At 50.7% G+C, this 18,060-nt stretch overlaps 1 pseudogene; it reads left to right on the plus strand.

The window, feature by feature from the left end:
- Positions 1–7,851: 7,851 nt before the first annotated feature.
- On the plus strand, positions 7,852–16,963 carry LOC123056740 (uncharacterized; annotated as a pseudogene).
- Positions 16,964–18,060: the final 1,097 nt, after the last annotated feature.

The raw sequence follows: 18,060 nt of genomic DNA on the forward strand, positions 1-18,060 counted from the left end.
ACAAGTGAAAGTGGATACTCTAAAATACGCAAGATAAGCGTGAGTGCTATGGATGGCGTTCTCGTAGGGAGACGGGAGCGGATCCATAGTGGTGTATTGATATGGTGAATATGTGGACTCGTGTGCGCCACCTCAAAAGAGTCGCTTGCAGTCGTAGTTTAGGATAGCCACCGAGTCAAAGCTGGCTTGCTGCAGTTAAACCCCACCATCCCCTTTGTTGATAATGATGCATATGTAGTTAGATCTGATGTAAGTCTTGCTGGGTACATTTGTACTCACGTTTGCCTATTTTATGTTTTGCAGAGAGACTTCAGTCTCACTAGTAGTTCCGCGTGGACTTCGACGTTTAGCTTGTTACCTCAGCTACGATCTTGTGCCCCGGCAGGATCTGATAGATAGTCAGGCTTCTCAGCCTTTTTCATTTATAGATGTCTGTACTCAGACATGATAGCTTCCGCTTGTGCTTTGACTTGTATGCTCTGATTGTTGGGTCATGAGACCCATGTTTGTAATATCTCGCTCCTCGGAGCCTATTGAATAAATTACTTGAGTCGTAGAGTCATGTTGTGATGCCATGTTGTATTTGCACATATCGAGCATATTGTGTGTATGTTATTGAAATGCTTGGTATGTGTGGGATCTGACCATCTAGTTGTTTATCTTTAGTAGCCTCTCTTACCGGGAAATGTCTCCTAGTGTTTCCACCGAGCCATTGTAGCTTGCTACTGCTCCGGAACACTTAGGCTGGCCGGCATGTGTCCTTCTTCGTTCCTGTGTCTGTCCCTTCGGGGAAATGTCACGCGATGAATACCGGAGTCCTGTTAGCCCGCTACAGCCCGGTTCACCGGAGTCCTGCTAGCCCAGTGCTACAGCCTGGATTCACTCGCTGATGACCGACACGTTCGATGCTGGGTCATGGATGCCTGTCCCTGTAAGTCTGTGCCACTTTGGGTTTACGACTAGCCATGTCAGTCCGAGCTCCTTATCATATGGATGCTAGCGACGCTGTCATATACGTGTGCCAAAAGGCGCAAACGGTCCCGGGTAAAGGTAAGGCGACACCCGTGGGAATACCGTGCGTGAGGCCGCAAAGTGATATGAAGTGTTACATGCTAGATCTATGTGGCATTGAGTCGGGGTCCTGACATAAAGCACAAAGCTCTTAACCTTGTGGACGTGGGTTCAAGCCCCATGATGGGAGTTACGTCATATGATGTTATTTTCAATGAAGTATATATAAAGTCCCAGCTCAATATTATATTACTGACCCGGCCCTTGGGGGCTACACATCACTGCTAAAATCTACATGATTATATTTACAAAGTCCCTGCTCATTATTGCATAATGACCCGGCCCTTGGGGGCTACACTGATTGAAGTTTTTATAAGCAATTACAAGTCCCAGGTTGCTGCAAGCATGACAACCCGACACTTGGGGGCTACATATATGAAGTATTCAGTTTATATGATTGAGATGAACAAACCGGATTTCTTCAAGGTTGAAACACTTATTGGAGCAAGTCTTAAGTTATCATTTTGTTCTCCTCTTAAGACTTGGGGGCTACAGGTATTATGCATATAAAGGAGGAACATCTTCATTTCATTAGTTTTGAGCAAATCAGGAAGATCAATTACATGACCCGGTGTCGACAACAATTATGACCCGGCGCCATTAATATTTATAAACCGGCCATTTTGGTAATATTAAACCAGCAAGTTTTACATCTTCAAACCGGCTAAATATCAGATAAGTATTTTCAGACCCATATTTCTTAAAATCGGTGCTTTGGGAGCTGAGTCAAAGGAGTTATTCTTCACAATATTTCTCGGTGACAAACCAATGTCGGCAAATTGATTATGAAGCTGATCTGTTGACCCGGATTTCCCAGAAGGAGGAAATAACAAGGACTTAAGGATGATCAGGTACCGGTTTATAAAAATTCTTAACCCGGAGCATAACCTGTCAAATTTGTTCTTCTGTTTATTTTGCAGTATAATTTTACCATGAATAAATCCAAGCTAAACTTGGGGACTAATTTCGGGGATATACCCCGCGGTGTAAACCGGCCGGAAGTTAACCCGGCCGGACTTGGCGGTTTATCTGAAGACCCTGCTGACACTTGGCGAGTTACTGGCGACCCGCCCTGACCTGGCGGTTTACAAGCAACCCACCTGGTCATTATGACTCACTGGTGATCCGGCGAGCGGGACAGACGGATGACAAGGCCCAAGGCCCAGAAGGCCGGTTCACGTTTAACGGTGGGCCGGTTTAAGAAGAAAGGCATGAGGAACGTTTATCTTACAAGGAGTTAAGACCTGGACTTGTATCTGGTTTGTATTAGAGATAGACTAGTCCTAATCCTAATAGGACTCCACATGTAAACCGCCCCTTCAACATATATAAGGAGGGGCAGGGCTCCTCAAAGGGGGACAAGATTGACAAGTTCCACAAGGTGGACAAGTTAGGTTTAGAGAATAGCTCCCGAGATAGAGCACTCTTGTAACCATGATCATCATCATCAATATCAATGAAGCAGAATGTAGGCTTTTACCTCCACCGTGAGGGGCCGAACCTGGATAAAACATCGTGTCTTTTGTCCCGCTCAACCCCTCTCAAGCTACCACATAGATGCGTTGGCCTCGCGACTAAGTCCTGACACTAAGGACATTTGCCGTGATAATTCCACGACACGCCCTGTGGCCGGGCTCCAATGGCCGCTGCTCCAAACTGCCCGAGAACTGCCACCGGTGCTCCGGTCCACCGCTGCATGCCGCCGAACTTCTCTGTCGACCCGCTATGGCCTTCTGTTGACTCGAGTCACTATCATGCTGGCCGCCTCCACCGAGCCACCCCCACTGTCATCGCTCCTGCGACCCGCCACAAGTTGAACCGCTGGACTCCGTCGCCGCGAACTTCGTCTCGCCGGCCGGTTTACCCTGCTACCTCTGAACCTTCACGGCCGATTAACTGCTGGCTCATCCCCCTGCCTCGAGACACTGCTGGCCCAGGAATACTACTAACTCGTCCTGCTACGAGTTCAAGTCTCAAGGTATAAGTATACGTACTTGCGGTTACTTCCTAATGTAGAGATGGAAGGAAAAATACTACGTCAAGTAGTACTCCACCGGATCAAAATTTGCTGCTGAAGATTTGTCTGAAGATCACGATTTACAAAAGGACCGGGACATGAGTCATAGCCGCTGTCGTCTGAGTCGCGACCCTCACTTGAGCCACTGGTTGCCACCAAGACAGCAACGGAAGAGCCGACACTTCATCAGCCGCGTGCCGCCGTCGCTGTAAATCGCCGTTGCAACCGAATGACACTGCGAAAGCAGTAACCCGCCTCGCCATATAAGAGGAGGTGTTGACCCGCACGGATGACTGCTAAAAATAATCAGTAGGAGTTAATTGTGCCTGATGATTCATCTTCATACTCGCCTCGCCATGACGACTGGGTTGATATCCCATAAAAAATCAAATCCTAGTGCTGACAGTCACCAGGCCATGGCATGTGTTCTGGCCGGTTTACTGTGGAGCAGTCGGTACGTGCAGACAAAAAACATGCTACTACTCGCTGGTAGCACGGCCAATTAAATTTCCAGGTGCTATCTGTTCCATTTGTTTCTTTTTTAGACATATTGTTTTTCCAAGAACGATTACTCTGGCCTATATCTTTCTATACAGGACAAGTGCTCACTATAAAAGTGATGCCCTACTATGGACAACACGCGATAGCTGTTCTGCGCCGGCATTTGTGCATATCACACTGGTGAACCGGAACACAAACCGCCGCCCCCGCAGCCCGGACTACATCAGCAATGCCGCAGCCGACTTTTTTGTCCGTACTGGCGTATAATCCATCCATGTTGGATATCAACTGGACTGACATATCAGGTGAAATCCATCCAATATATATTTACATTATATATTGCTTTCTTTGAAAGAGCAATTACTCCGGCTTGCAAAGTTATCTAAATGCAGGACCCTAAATCGCCATATTGGTGCAAATTTTAAAGGCCGTCAGAAAATTTCCGGCTGAAAATGAAGATTCCGGTTGAAAATCCGGTTCAAGGGAAAGATGTCTCCCACGAAGCTTTGAAGCTCTCAATATCCGGTTTAACATCCGGTTCAAGAAGGATTTATCTCTTGCAAAAGTTAAAAGGTGCCAAAGAGGACCTGCTGCCATGATGCGCGGTTCAAACATGGGTATCATGCCTTATTGGCTTATCATATTAATGATCACTTGGGGACTTGTGGTCACGTCTGAACCATAGTCACGCCTCTTGATCGGCCTAGTGCCACAACATCACTTGGGGGCTTGGTCATGTCTGAACCAATGCAACACCTTTTGATAGGCGTAAAGCCACAGCATCACTTGGGGACTTGTGGTCACGTCTGAACCATAGTCACGCCTCTTGATTGGCCTAGTGCCACAGCATCACTTGGGGGCTTTGGTCGAACCCGAACCATCGCTACACCTCTTGATCGGCGTAATGCCAATGCATCACTTGGGGACTTGTGGTCACGTCTGAACCATAGTCACGCCTCTTGATCGGCCTAAGGCCACAGAATCACTTGGGGGCTTGGTCGAACCCGAACCATTGCCACGCCTTTTGATCGGCATAATGCCACTGTTTCATTTGGGAACCTAGCTGACTTGAACCATAGCTACGCCTATCGGGGGCTTGGTCGTGTCCGACCATGGTAACGCCATTTGATCGGCTCAATAGCCTCTTTTTACAAATGGTTTTATCATTGCCTTTGCTTGAAATTTTGTTTTGATAAATATTTCTTTTGTTGCATTTTTTAAACCGACAATTCTTAAACCGGTTCGACTATCAAATTACAAATTGACTGAACACGGTCAAATCTTAATCCGGAGGCTATCTGCCCGGTTTGATTTTCTGTTACCATCCTATTGTGGAGTAAACCGGTGTTTATCAACCCGGCTCGGCTTTCAACTACAAGTTGTCAGTACACGATCAAATTATAATCCGGAGACTATCAGCCCGGTCTGGTTTGACTACGAGTCGCCAGTATTATATATGGTTAAACCGGTGTTTATCACAACCCGGTACGGTTTTATCATAAACCGGCACAATATGAAAGGAGTTATCATTACTCAAGATTGGGGTTATCACTCTTACTACAAAAAGTTGGTAAACCAACGATGTGATTCAATGTCACATGTATGACGTATTTCATATTTGATTATTCTTAAGTGCAGCCTCGGTTATAAACCCAGATTATATGTCGGGCATTATGACCCATCCGGCGGTAAACCGGCAGGACACTTTAAACTTGTTGTATGCAGAAACAGGTTGAATAAAGCATGATTATAAATCACCAGCGTTTATCAAACCCGGCCTGGCTTTGGACTATAAGTCGCCAGTTTGAGATAAGATAATATCCAGTGTTTGTTGACCCTGCATGGCTTTCGACTATAAGTCGCCAATATATATTTGGATTGCGCCATTGGAATCATGCGCTCATAAATCATTGGATTATATTATTCAAATATTCAAATAGCCAACATGGCTGGATTTTTATTATGGTTATTAATATTATGATTGAGGTTTTTCAAAGTCGCTTTAGCGCAATGGATATTATTTTGTCGATGAATATGATTTATTTTTCCATGGAAGGAATAGTCCTGAGTCGCTGCAGGCTTACAACCCGACACTTGGGGGCTACATTATTCAAATTGAGATTACATGCAAGTCTCATATCGCTGCAAGCATGCATCATGACACTTAGGGGCTAATGGAAAGTCATTTTTACTAGTCTTACTGAAGACCCGACTCATCATATTATAATGAGTCGGCCCTCAGGGGCTACCAATTGCTCCTGTCAACAATTCAAGGTACACAAGTTTTCGTCCATAATATTGAAGGATCCATTGCTCAGTTGGTAAAGCACAAAGCTCTTAACCTTGTGGACATGGGTTCAAGCCCTACGATGGAAGCTACATTATAAGATGTTATTTTCATTGAAGTATATATCAAGTCCCGCTTCAGTATTGTCTTACTAAGCCGGCCCTTGGGGGCTACACATCACTACTAAAATCTACATAATTATATTTACAAAGTTCCTGCTCATTATTGCATAATGACCCGGCCCTTGGGAGTTACACTGATTGAAGTTTTTATAAGCAATTACAAGTCCCAAGTTGCTGCAAGCATGACAACCCGGCACTTGGGGGCTACATATATGGAGTATTCAGTTTTTAGATGAACAAACCAGATTTCTTCAAGGTTGAAACACTTATTGGAGCAAGTCTTAAGTTATCACTATGTTCTCCTCTTAAGACTTGGGGCTACAGGTATTATGCATATAAAGGAGGAACATCTTCATTTTATCAGTTTTGAGCAAATCAGGAAGATCAGTTACATGACCCGGTGTCGACAACAATTATGACCCGGTGCCGTCAATATTTGTAAACCTGTAATGATAAACCGGCAAGTTCAAGTCTTAAACCGGCACAGTTTAACATTCTCAAACCGGCAAGTTTTACATCTTCAAACCGGCTGAACATTAGATAAGTATTTCAAGACCCATATTTCTTAAACCAGCGCTTTGGGAGCTGAATCAAAGGAGTTATTCTTCATAATATTTCTGTGACAAACCAATGTCGGCAAATTGATTATGAAGCTGGTCTGTTGACCCGGACTTCCCAGAAGGAGGAAATAACAAGGACTTAAGGGTGATCAGGTACCGGTTTATAAGAATTCTTAACCCGGAGCACAACCTATCAAATTTATTCTTATGTTAATTTTGCAGCATAAGTTTACCATGGATAAATCCAAGCTAAACTTGGGGCTAATGTCGGGGATATACCCCGCGGCGTAAACCGGCCGGAAGTATAACCCTACTGGACTAGGTGTTTCATTGGTAAACCGCCAAAGGATTGGCGGTTTACGTATCTGGCAGTTCACTGGTATGACGATTCATGAGCCTGAAGACTCATTGGTGACCGGGCGCGTGTTCCAGATGGATGACAAGGCCCAAGGCCCAACATGCCGGTTTATGATAATCGTGGGCCGGTTTAAGAGAAAAGGCATGAGGAACATTTATCTTACAAGGAGTTAAGACCTGGACTTGTATCCGGTTTGTATTAGAAATAGACTAGTCCTAATCCTAATAGGACTCTACATGTAACCCGCCCCTCCAACATATATAAGGAGGGGCAGGGCTCCCCAAAAGGAGGGAGAGGGACAAGTTCCACGGGTTGGACAAGTTAGGTTTAGACAAGAGCTCGCGAGATAGAGCAATCTTGTAACCGTGGTCATCATCATCAATATCAATGAAGCAGAATGTAGGCTTTTACCTCCACCGTGAGGGGCCGAACCTGGGTAAAAACATCGCGTCTCTCATCCCGCTCGACCCCTCTCAAGCTACCACATAGATGCGTTGGCCTCGCGACTAAGTCCTGACACTAAGGACATCTGCCGTGAAAATTCGACGACAACTACGATACTGCAAAGGAGCATCCATGGAGCTTCTTGGCGGTGATTTGCTGCAACGTAGCATCCATGTAGATGCTCGTCGGCGACGGTGCTACAACGCATCATCCATGTCTGCCGTTGACGGTGCTGCATCACCGGTGCTTCAATGGAGCGTTGTCTGGAAATTGGTGTCAAACTGGCAGAATAAAATAGAAATCATTGGTTAACTAATAAACCTCTTTGAGTTGATAAACAAAATCATATATAAGGAGATCGAGTTCAATCAAATCTATGTTTTCTTGTTCCCTCAAAAAAAATCTATGTTTTCTTGAGCACACGTGTTTGCGTTTGCAACTTTGCATCCTCATCGATCGATCTAGCGATCGAGAAGCTGAACCGCCCGGTCATGGCGTCGGAGCCGCAGAGGAAGGCGTCGACGCACAGGACAAAGCTCATCCGTGGCACACACCAGTTTGACATCGTCGGCTACAGCCAGCGGAAGCATCTCGGCAGCGTCGCCGACAAATACTGCTTCACCATCATCAGGTCCGGCGCCTTCAGCGCCGGTGGCCACACCTGGGAGCTCGGCTGCTGGTTCGATTGTAAGGGTGAACTCTCGTCAATCTCCCTCGAGCTGCTCAGCCTCCGGATAACCAAGGACGTCGTCGCCAAGGCCAGTCTCCGGATCGAGGACCCGCTGGGCGAGTCGCCACCTGCCGTGTGGCGAAGCGGCAGCTCCAATGTCTTCTCCATCTCCACGACGGCTACATCGGGCATGACCTGGAAGCTCTCAGTTCCCCGCGCGTTCCTTGCCCATGAGAGCAGCTACGTGAGAGACGATCGCCTCACCATCCACTGCACCGTCGACCTCATAATCGAGGCGTGCACCCCCACCACCGAAGACACGCCACCACTTTGCATGGTGCCTCCACCCACCATCTCTCAGGATATCCGCAAACTTCTGCTCGCGGATGGACCAGAACCAGACATGAGACCACCTTGCTTGCACCCAGACGTGACCTTCGTTGTGGAGCAGACCGAGATCCGGGCGCACAAGCTCGTGCTCGCCATGCAATCGCCGGTCTTCGCCGCGCAGTTCTGCTGGCAGACGAATGATGGTGCTGCTGCCGCGCGCGTCGTCATCGAAGACATGAGAACCTCCACCTTTAGGGCCATGCTCCGCTTCATCTACACTGATGAGCTGCCCATCAAACCAACAAGCAAACACCAGCCTGCTTGCAAGGAGAGATATGTGGCGAGGCGCCGTGGAGCCATGGCACGCGACCTCCTCGTGGCTGCAGATCGCTATGACGTAGAGAGGCTGAGGCTTATGTGTGAGAACATACTGTCCGAGAGCATGGACACCACCAATGTCATGGCCACGTTGCTGGTCGTGCGCGGCCGCTACAGCTGCCGCCAGCTCGAGGATTCTTGCATCGAGTACATAGCTTCCGAGTTCCGACCCTGCCATGTGCGCTGCTGTGACCAAGACACAAGAGTTACAGGAGCTCATCATCAAAGAAAGCTGCACCTCTTTGATAACCGAGATCATGGAAAGAGTAGCCGCACATAACTCCTCGTCCTCGGATGTCGGACCGTATCAATGGCCTGCCACTTGGGAAGACCTGGTCTACTTATAACATGTCCCAAAAAGTGCATGGCGTGCACGAGTTCAGGATACCCAACTTCCTTTCCGTTCAGAGGAGCCATGGTGTTGGCCATGTGATCCATTCGGGTGCTTTCCACATCGGTGGTTACAACTGGAGGATAGAGGTGAACCCGGTAGGAGATGCAGCAGAGAACCAAGGGAACATCTCTGTGTACCTCAGGCTGTTGACTGATCCTCCAGACCGTGGTGTCGAGGTGTCCAGCACCTTCAACACTACCGGAAACTGGCCCTACCCCGACGGCCAAATCAATGCCGACGGCTGCCGTCGGCCTACTTTGCGCTATGCCGACAGCCACGTCTTGGCCGTCGGCGTATCTTGGCCGTCGGGCTACCACGAGCTAAGCCGACGGCACCCGTCGGCATACATATGTCGTCGGCCCAGCTGCGAACATGGCGACAGCAACCGTCGGCATACCCAGGCCGTCGGCATACCCGTGGGCCCGGCGACCCCGCCCGTGACCAGCGGCTAACGTCGTCAAATCTATGCCGACGGCCTGGACGGGCGGCCGTCGGCATATATCGTCATGCCACGTCACCGATCCGCGGCGCACCGTCCACGACAAATGGGACCCCCACCACCACCCGCGGGAGAACCCCCACACGTGCCCACGTTCGATGAATGGGTGGCACTAGGCAGTGATGGTCCGGTTAGTACATTTGCCTAACTACTAGCAAACTAGTTCTCGTTCATGAAACACTATCATATCATATTTACCGTTAGAATCTTTTCTGAAACATGTAGGGGACCGGTGGCTCGACTCCTGCTCCGTCGACCCCAGTCACTCCGATCTGGCAGAGTGGTGGTGGTCGTGATGGCGTTTTTGGCGGAGGTGGTGGTGGTGGTTTTGGCGGAGGTGGTGCTTTTGGCGGAGGTGGTGGTTTTGGCGGTGGTGCCCTTGCTTGATGATTCCGTGCATGTGGCCATCGTGCCATGCCTTTCATATTCCTACTTTTATCATGTTTCATGTCTTGCACTACTTTTATGTTCATGAACTTCCGTCGGTGATGATCTTTAGATGATGTGATGAACTTGAGTATGTTTAGATGATGATGGTGAGCTTGAGTATGTTTAGATGAACTTGAGTATGTTTACATGACGAATTGTCATATTTCTGCATAATTTCATATTGTTCTGTTTTGAAATGCTGTCAAATGAATTGGAAAAGAGAAAACAGAGAAAAAAAACTATGCCTACGGCAAAGCCGTCGGCATATATACGCCCAGGAGTTATCAGGGCTTGCCACGTGGCACATCTATGCCTACAGCAAAGCCGTAGGCATATATCAATATGTATGCCGACGGCTTTGCCGTAGGCATAGCCCTGCTGCCAGAACCCAGGAGCTGCCACGTGGCAGAGATATGCCGACGGCAAAGCCGTCGGCATAGATGGCATAGATTCATCTATGCCTACAGCTTTGCTGTAGGCATAGCCCTGCGACGTGGCATTGCGTGATTCGTCAGCGCTTTTGACGGTGCCGTCCGTTGCCGTCAGAAGAAAAACACTACCGACGGCTATACTATGCCGACGGCTATACTATGCCGACGGTCTGACAAACTACGCTGACGCTACGCCGACGAGGCTATGCCGACGGCAGCCGTAGGCATAGATCTATGCCGACGGCCTAGGGGCCTATGCCGACGGCCCGTGGCCGTAGGCATAGCCCGCGAGTCCGGTAGTGCAAGATCTTTGACCCAAGTAGGAAGTCAAACATGGCCATAGATTACGTGGAACAACAAATATGTGCAGTATACGCCCAAAACAATGAAGGCTGGGGACTTGGAAGGTTAATCACCTTTGAGTCTGCAAAATCAAAGTACCTAGCACATGATGGCTCCTTAACCATACACTGCAACGTTGCTCTTATCACGCATGCCTACACTATTATCTGCTCTCCCACGACCAGGGCCATGATCACCGTGCCCGATTCCAGCATCACATCGCAACTCGGGAAGCTGCTGGTGAGCGGAGATGGGGCGGACGTGTGCTTTCTGGTCGAGAATAGCGAAATTCACGCCCACCATCTTTTGATCGCCGCGCGATCGCCAATCCTATGTGAAGCGATGGCAGGAGCAGTCAATATCAGGGATGACAACCTCATACAGGTTGACGGTATGAAGGCTGATGTCTTCAAGGCCATGCTCAACTTTGTCTACACCGACAAGCTAGAACCTCTCGTTAGCACAGGGGCGGCAGGAGAGATGCTCGGGGCGGCATGTCGGTTCGGCCTGGACAGGATGAAGGCCATATGTCAAAACTTCTTGGCTGAGCACATCTCAAAAGATAACGCATTACACATGTTGAAGCTGGCTCACGCTCACTGTCACAATTGCTCCAAGCTCGAGGATTATTGCATCGAGTTCATTCGTCCTTGGCCACTCTTAGCCAAGGAGCGCGAAGAAAACGGTGGGCATCCTTCAACTAACAGGCTAGACCTAGGTAATTTATAGAATATATTTGATCAATTATGCTTGCCATATATCTGCCAGATTCTTGGAGCTGATCAGTACCGACATGGCAAAGGATGTCATCGCCATGGCCGGCATAAGGATCGACGACACGCTAGTTGGCAGGTGGCCGCTGGCCATGTGGCGAAGCACAGTGCCAGTAGGCTCCTCACAATGAGTTCCGGCAGGGGCCAGAAAATTTCGAAGGATGTGACGAACAAGGTGAGCCTCGAGTAGCAAGTTTCTGGTTTACAAACTACACATTAGATAAATTTTGCTGTCATCTATTGGCATGTTCTTTTCTCATATGGTATATAATAGTTTTCGGCCGACTGAATTGACGCCTCTTTTTTATCTTCATCAACTCGTGTCGCTCTCCACAGAATTTTGCATGTTCCTGTATGAATTTTCAGTTTAATTTTGAGTTTACTAATCACATTTACCCTGCACAACGCAAAAAAAGATAAAAATACATTTGCCAGGCGGTCGAGTTTTTCATCTTCCTTGTTTGGTGGATAGTCAATCGATGGTGTTTTTAGAAAATTATTATGTGCCTTTCCTCGTTAGAGTTCCCAAGCAAACAACCATTTTAGGAAAGTTTATCCCTCTCTTTTTTTGCGAAAAGGACCCCAGAACTATATTAGCACAAGCTAGTGATACAGAGCACCCCATAAAGAAAAAAACTAAAATCCGGTCCCTAGGGAGCCGAACCACCCCACACACCACCGTGAGCTGCCCGCGCGCTGCCGCTGCCGTTGCCGCTGCTCCCACACGAGGCCAGCGTAACCTTGACATCTGCTAAACGGATTAATCACGGACAGGAAGTCTTCAGCTAAGGCCCAACTGGACCAGCACGACGGACAGGGGAAGATCCAGCATCGCTCGACCACTGGAGCTGGCAGAACGAAGAACTGGAGTCGACCAAGAGGCCCTGTACAAGCAGCAACACCAGACGACACCGGCGCCACCGCCCAACCCCCAGCCATCCACAGCAAGACCAGAGCCTCCTTACCATGACAAAGACGAAGACGGGGGACCAAAGGCTCCAGCAGCAGGCCATCACCTTGGCGACGACAGCCCCGCGCAGAGCAGGAGCACCTCACAAGCACAGCCATCGACGCGACCTCGACCAGCGAGAAGGACGAAGATCACGCCAGATCCCAAGATCCGCGAGCACCAAAATCCGCAAGCTCGACGGCGGAGCCCCGGAGGACAGCGACACAGAGGGGAACGAGCGGCAGCACCCTTACTCTCCCCGGCAGCAACTCCGCCTCCACAGTGCCGCCGTCCAGAAACCTAACTACCCACAACGTATCTACACACCGGAGCGTAGATCCAGGGTTCCCCCACCCTCCCGCCGTTGAAATGACCGGCGGAGGGAGAAGGAACCCACGGGAACGCTGGCGGACGCAGAGGGGAACAGAGTCGCGTGGGATTCGCCCCTCTCTCCCTAGGAGCAGTTTCCCCGTGACGAATAAGTTTATCCCTCTCTTATCCTTACACTGACAAAAAAGCAAATAGACAGGGCACAAATGCCGACCAGAACGTCTCCTCCCCTTGAAAGCGCATCGCCGGAAATTTTGAGATAAATTCAGAATGTGTTTGAAGAGACGGAGGATTAGTCGGGAAGGCGACTGCGCGGGCGACGCGCCTATTTCGGTGCTGGTGCCGACCGTGGAGGAGGCGGCGGGCTGGTCGGTGGTCCAGCCCGGCGCGAGCGGTCACTAGGGGAGCGGCGGGGCGGGCCGCGCCAGCTCTCCTGAGGCGGGAGGCGGCGCTCGACACAATCGCTTTTGGGCGCTGGCAGCAGAGGACTCGAAGGAGGAGGTCGAGGACGAGGCGCTGGTTTTGGAGCGGGGCCTGTGCGCGGTGCCTGCAGGGCCGTCGATCAGAGATTTCGTGGTCTTTGCGGCGAAGCAGAGTGCGGTGGGTTCGGGCTCGGGGCGTGGGAGGCGCTTTGCGCCGGGCGGCCGTGGCTCCAGGACCATGGCCTCGCGCATCTGGCTACCGTCGAGGTCAGCGGCTCGGGCTCGGGTGCTGGCGTTTCGTCGGGGGCGGCGACGTTTATCCGATCCAAGACGACGGCGAGCCTGCTGGTGGTTGAGATGGAGTTGTCCAGGGAGGACTGGCCGTGCCTGTCGGCATCCCAAGTGGTGGCGGCGGCAGAGGCGGCGGTGGTGCTGTGCGGTTCGGAGACGATGCGCTCTGCACCGGGCCCTAGGGTTGGGACGGATGGGCCGGCAGCGGGGGTCCTTACTGGGCCGGCGTCGGGTGCAGGGCTGGCTGAGGGTTCTGGGCCTGGGCGGCGGGGACAGACTGGGTGCATCTCTGCCCCACCAGTGGGGTTGGGCCTGGAGATGGCCTCGGACCTGCGGCCACACGCGCCCCAACGGCCCAACGCGCCTCGGCCCCTTACTCGCCCGACCACTGGCTATAAGTGGGTGAGGAGGGGTTACCTGGATCCCCATTTAGGGTTTCCAGCCACCACTTGCGAGGTGCGGCACCTCGCTCATCCGCCCGCACGCTCAAGATCTGCCTCCCTCCTCCCTCCTCCTCCATTCCTTCGCGGCGGTGGTGATGGGAGATCGGCGAGCAGACAAGAGACCGATGGAGATTTCAGACCCAGAGGCGGAACGATGCAGGGAACGGGAGCTACGCGACAAGGCGAAGCGCGTGATGCGCCATCGTTCGGGTGGCCGCGAGGCCAGAGAAGATCGTGGGGGATCTCGCGACCATGGCGGGCGTGAGGGGGATTCGGGTCCTCCTCCCCCGTGGTGGATCCAGCAGCAGAAGCGCAAGAAGAAGAAGAAGGTTCAGCAGCGGCGGCGCGTGCTTGAGAGGAAGCATGAGGCTCATCCCAACTGTGGTGGGGGCCACGGGGATCCATTGGCCAAGAAGCCGCGTGTACCTACAGATCCACTGGCGATGGCGCTGCCCTCTGCGTTCAAGGGTACGGCGGAGGAACCCATCCCAGTGGAGGAGGCGCCGGATGTGGAGTGCTTCAAGTGCGGGCGACTCGGTCACTACCAATCCAAATGCAAGTTCTTGCCCCTCTGTGTGCTCTGCAAGGAAGAAGGGCACGGGTCCGCGCACTGCCCGACACGGGGCCGACAGCTTCACCTACAAATCATGGGAAGTGCCATCTCTGGGGAGGGTTTCTTTTGTCTAGAGTTTGAAGAGGAGGACGAGGACGAAGCCCCCATCGATGCTCGCATCAAGAACGTTGCCATCCTCTCTGCGGAGCCGGGGAAGCTTAATCTTCGGATTCTCAAACAAGAACTGAAGCACATGGTGACCGGAGAGAATGGGATTGGCAGGTCACACAGGTGGGCGATGACGATTTCGTGGTGGTCTTTCCTTCTGCAGATCTGTTACACATGGCGAAATCTAGCGGTAAGCTGTTTCTGTCGATCAATGACATTACTGCGCGTGTACGCGACATGCTTCACGAGGAGGTCCATCCCATGGTGATGCCGGAGACTTGGGTGCGGCTCCATGGAGTCCCAAATAAGCATATCTGTGAAGACCGCATCAGGGAGGGGTTCCGGATGCTGGGACGGCCAATCGTGGTCGATGAACTGTCTCTGATCAGGTTGGGGCCTGTTTGGATGAAGCTCGCTTGCAAAGCCCCGGAGAAGCTGAATGGTTCGTCGAGGTGTGGTTCAACCACGAGGGAGATCAAATCAAGGTGGAGCGTGAGACCTTGCCCAAAAGGGGTGGTGCGAGGGCCGAGCTTGGATCTGGTCGTTCCCATCCTCCTTCCATGGACGCGAATCCGGGCGTACGGCCACAGGGCAATGACAAACATGGTAGGGCTGAACCAGGCAAAGATCTGCATGGGGGCGAGGGCGTTCCTAGTGCTGCGGCGAACCAGGATGCCAAGATGCAAGACAGGGGGATAGAACCAGACGACAACCTCCAGGATACATCCATTGGCACGGAGATTGACACGGAAACGCGGGATAAGCTGGGTACGCTGTCGGCTAAGGCTGGTGCCATTGGGGTGGCGAGTCAGGACACCGCGGTGAGCGTGCCTTCGCTCGCCCGGTTGCTGGAGCTTTCCTTCAATGAGTTCGAGACCAACACTGCCCCGAACGAGGTGGCGGCGTCCCTGAGTGGAGCGGGCGGGGTATCCTCGGCTGTTTCTCTTCCCGCCTCATCCTCTCCAGTGAGCGTGGGGGCGGACACTGGTTGAGTGGTGAACGAGGGTGGCGACCTTACCCCTGCCCCGCATCGGGGTTCCAACAGCGTTGGTCATCAACCTAAGAAAACGGCGGGGAGGAAGCCGGCTAACAAGCAGGCGATGGTGGTGGCGGAGGTGGCGACTTCTGACCTTGGTGGCGAGCTGGGGGCGGCGCTAGGGGCGACGGGTACTAACAACAAGGCCAGGCGCACCAAGGCAATCCCGGTGGTGCAGCGCGCTCCTAGCATTCGGGCCAAGGCCAAGCTCGGTGATCTCTCTTCCATGGAGAGCGCCAAAATCCGCATCGCCGACAAGAACATGGACGCTGCAGGTAATCCCTTGCCATCTTTCCGCATTCTTAATGCCTTCTCGGATGATCACCTCGCGAGCATTTTAGACGATTGCGGCGTGGAAACCCGAGGGTCTCAGTCCGACATTATTTCGCTCGTGCGTGCTAGGGAAGAGGCGCAGGCTGTGCTGGCGGCTGCCGTCGTGCGCTGCGCTAACAGCAACGAGTTAGCCATTGTACCAGTAGAGACTGGTGACGAGAGAGTGCCCGACGAGGCGACACAAGCTAGGGAAGCTGGTGTCCTTCCTTCTAATGGCTGAGTGGCGGCTAGGAAGAGAGTGGCAAAGGCGGTGACCTCTCGGGGTGTGCGCCTACGTAACGGGATTATTTAGATGCGGTACATGTTCTGGAATATACGTGGTTGTGGCCATGGTGGCCTGCGCACACAACTTAAAGAATACATGGCCAAAGAACGTATTGACGTGGTTGCGCTTCAAGAGACGATTAAGACTGATTTTACCTTTAGAGAACTGCTCGCTTATGACCCCTTACAACGTTTTGATTGGCACTGGGTACCCTCTGTTGGGCATTCTGGTGGCATTTTGTTGGGTTGTAATAAGGATGTATGTGATGTAATGTAGTGGGACGTTGGTGTTTTCCTTTCAGCCGCTACTATTAAACATCATGTATCTGGTTTGTCGTGGGTGGTCGTGTGTGTTTATGGACCTGCCGATCACTCCAGATCGCCGGCGTTCCTGCTCGAACTAACCAACCTGGTTGGGGCCAAAAGGGCAATCAACCTCCCTGTGGTGGTGGGGTTGATTTTAATTTGATTCGCTTGGGGGCGGATAAGAATAATGCTAATATCACTAGTAGAAAAAGGGTCAAATGAGAAGCACATTAGTGCCGGTTTGAATTTGAGCCAGCACTAATGTGTCCATTAGTGCCGGTTCCAACGGCTAGGCGGGCGGACATCATTAGTACCGGTTCGTGGTGAACCTTTAGCACCGGTTCGTGCCACGAACCGGTACTAAAGTGAGTGGTGGCAGGATGTTGTCAGTCCGGGGCCCCTCCAGCACCTTTAGTATCGGGTCGTATCACGAACCGGTACTAAAGGTCGTCCTACATAGACCCTTCATCCACCCGAGCTCGCTCTGTTCTTCCCCTTTCCCCTCTCCTCTCTGTTCTTTTCCCTCTTCCTCTCAAGCTCATCACACATTTTGCCCAAAATTTGTCAAGATTTGAAGGGCCCCATCCATTCAAATGATCACAAAGGTTAGCAACTTTGTCCTTTCATCTCTCATTGCTAGATTAGCTCGTGCAATGCTTTATATAGTGATTGACTTTTGAGTTTAGTAATTTGGGAGGAATTATATATATGTGCTAGTATTTGATTTATATGCAATTTGAGGTCAAAATAACACTTAGTTTGCATATGTAGGTGTGGTTTACTTAGTGCCTTCTAAATCTCCGTCGTAACCACCATCGATCGCCTGCAACGTCCCGTCGCCGCCACCACCTTGTGGTGAGCCTCTTGTTCATGAAGTTTTATATAAAAAACTGATGTTTGTGTGATTTGGATATATAGTTACTCGTATAATTATCTTACTCATACGTTGTTTGTTATACATAGTGCCATGGTTTTGATATCCGTCCCCGTCGGCCCTCGTCCGGGTTATGATTCGGATGTGGTATATTCTCTTTTAAAACTATTCATTGCATTTCGTGTTTATGACAAATTATGCCCATCAAGTTGACATAGATATTTGTATATGTAGGAGGTAGTTGAACCGGAAATTCCAACCGACCCTATTGCCGAGAGGTTAAATTTAGTTGAAAGAGAAAACGAGGATTTGAAGGAAAAATTGAAAAGAATTGAGGGGGAGAAGATAGAATTGGAGTTGCATGTTGCCGATGTCGTCGATGATCACAAGATTAAGATGGAGAAAATATGCTTGAAGATTAGAAAGATTAGAAAATATGCCATTCATAGTGAGGCTTGGTATCATTATGCTATTGGATCAATTGT

Source organism: Triticum aestivum, chromosome 3A, assembly GCF_018294505.1.
Source record: "Triticum aestivum cultivar Chinese Spring chromosome 3A, IWGSC CS RefSeq v2.1, whole genome shotgun sequence".
Lineage (NCBI taxonomy): Eukaryota > Viridiplantae > Streptophyta > Magnoliopsida > Poales > Poaceae > Triticum > Triticum aestivum.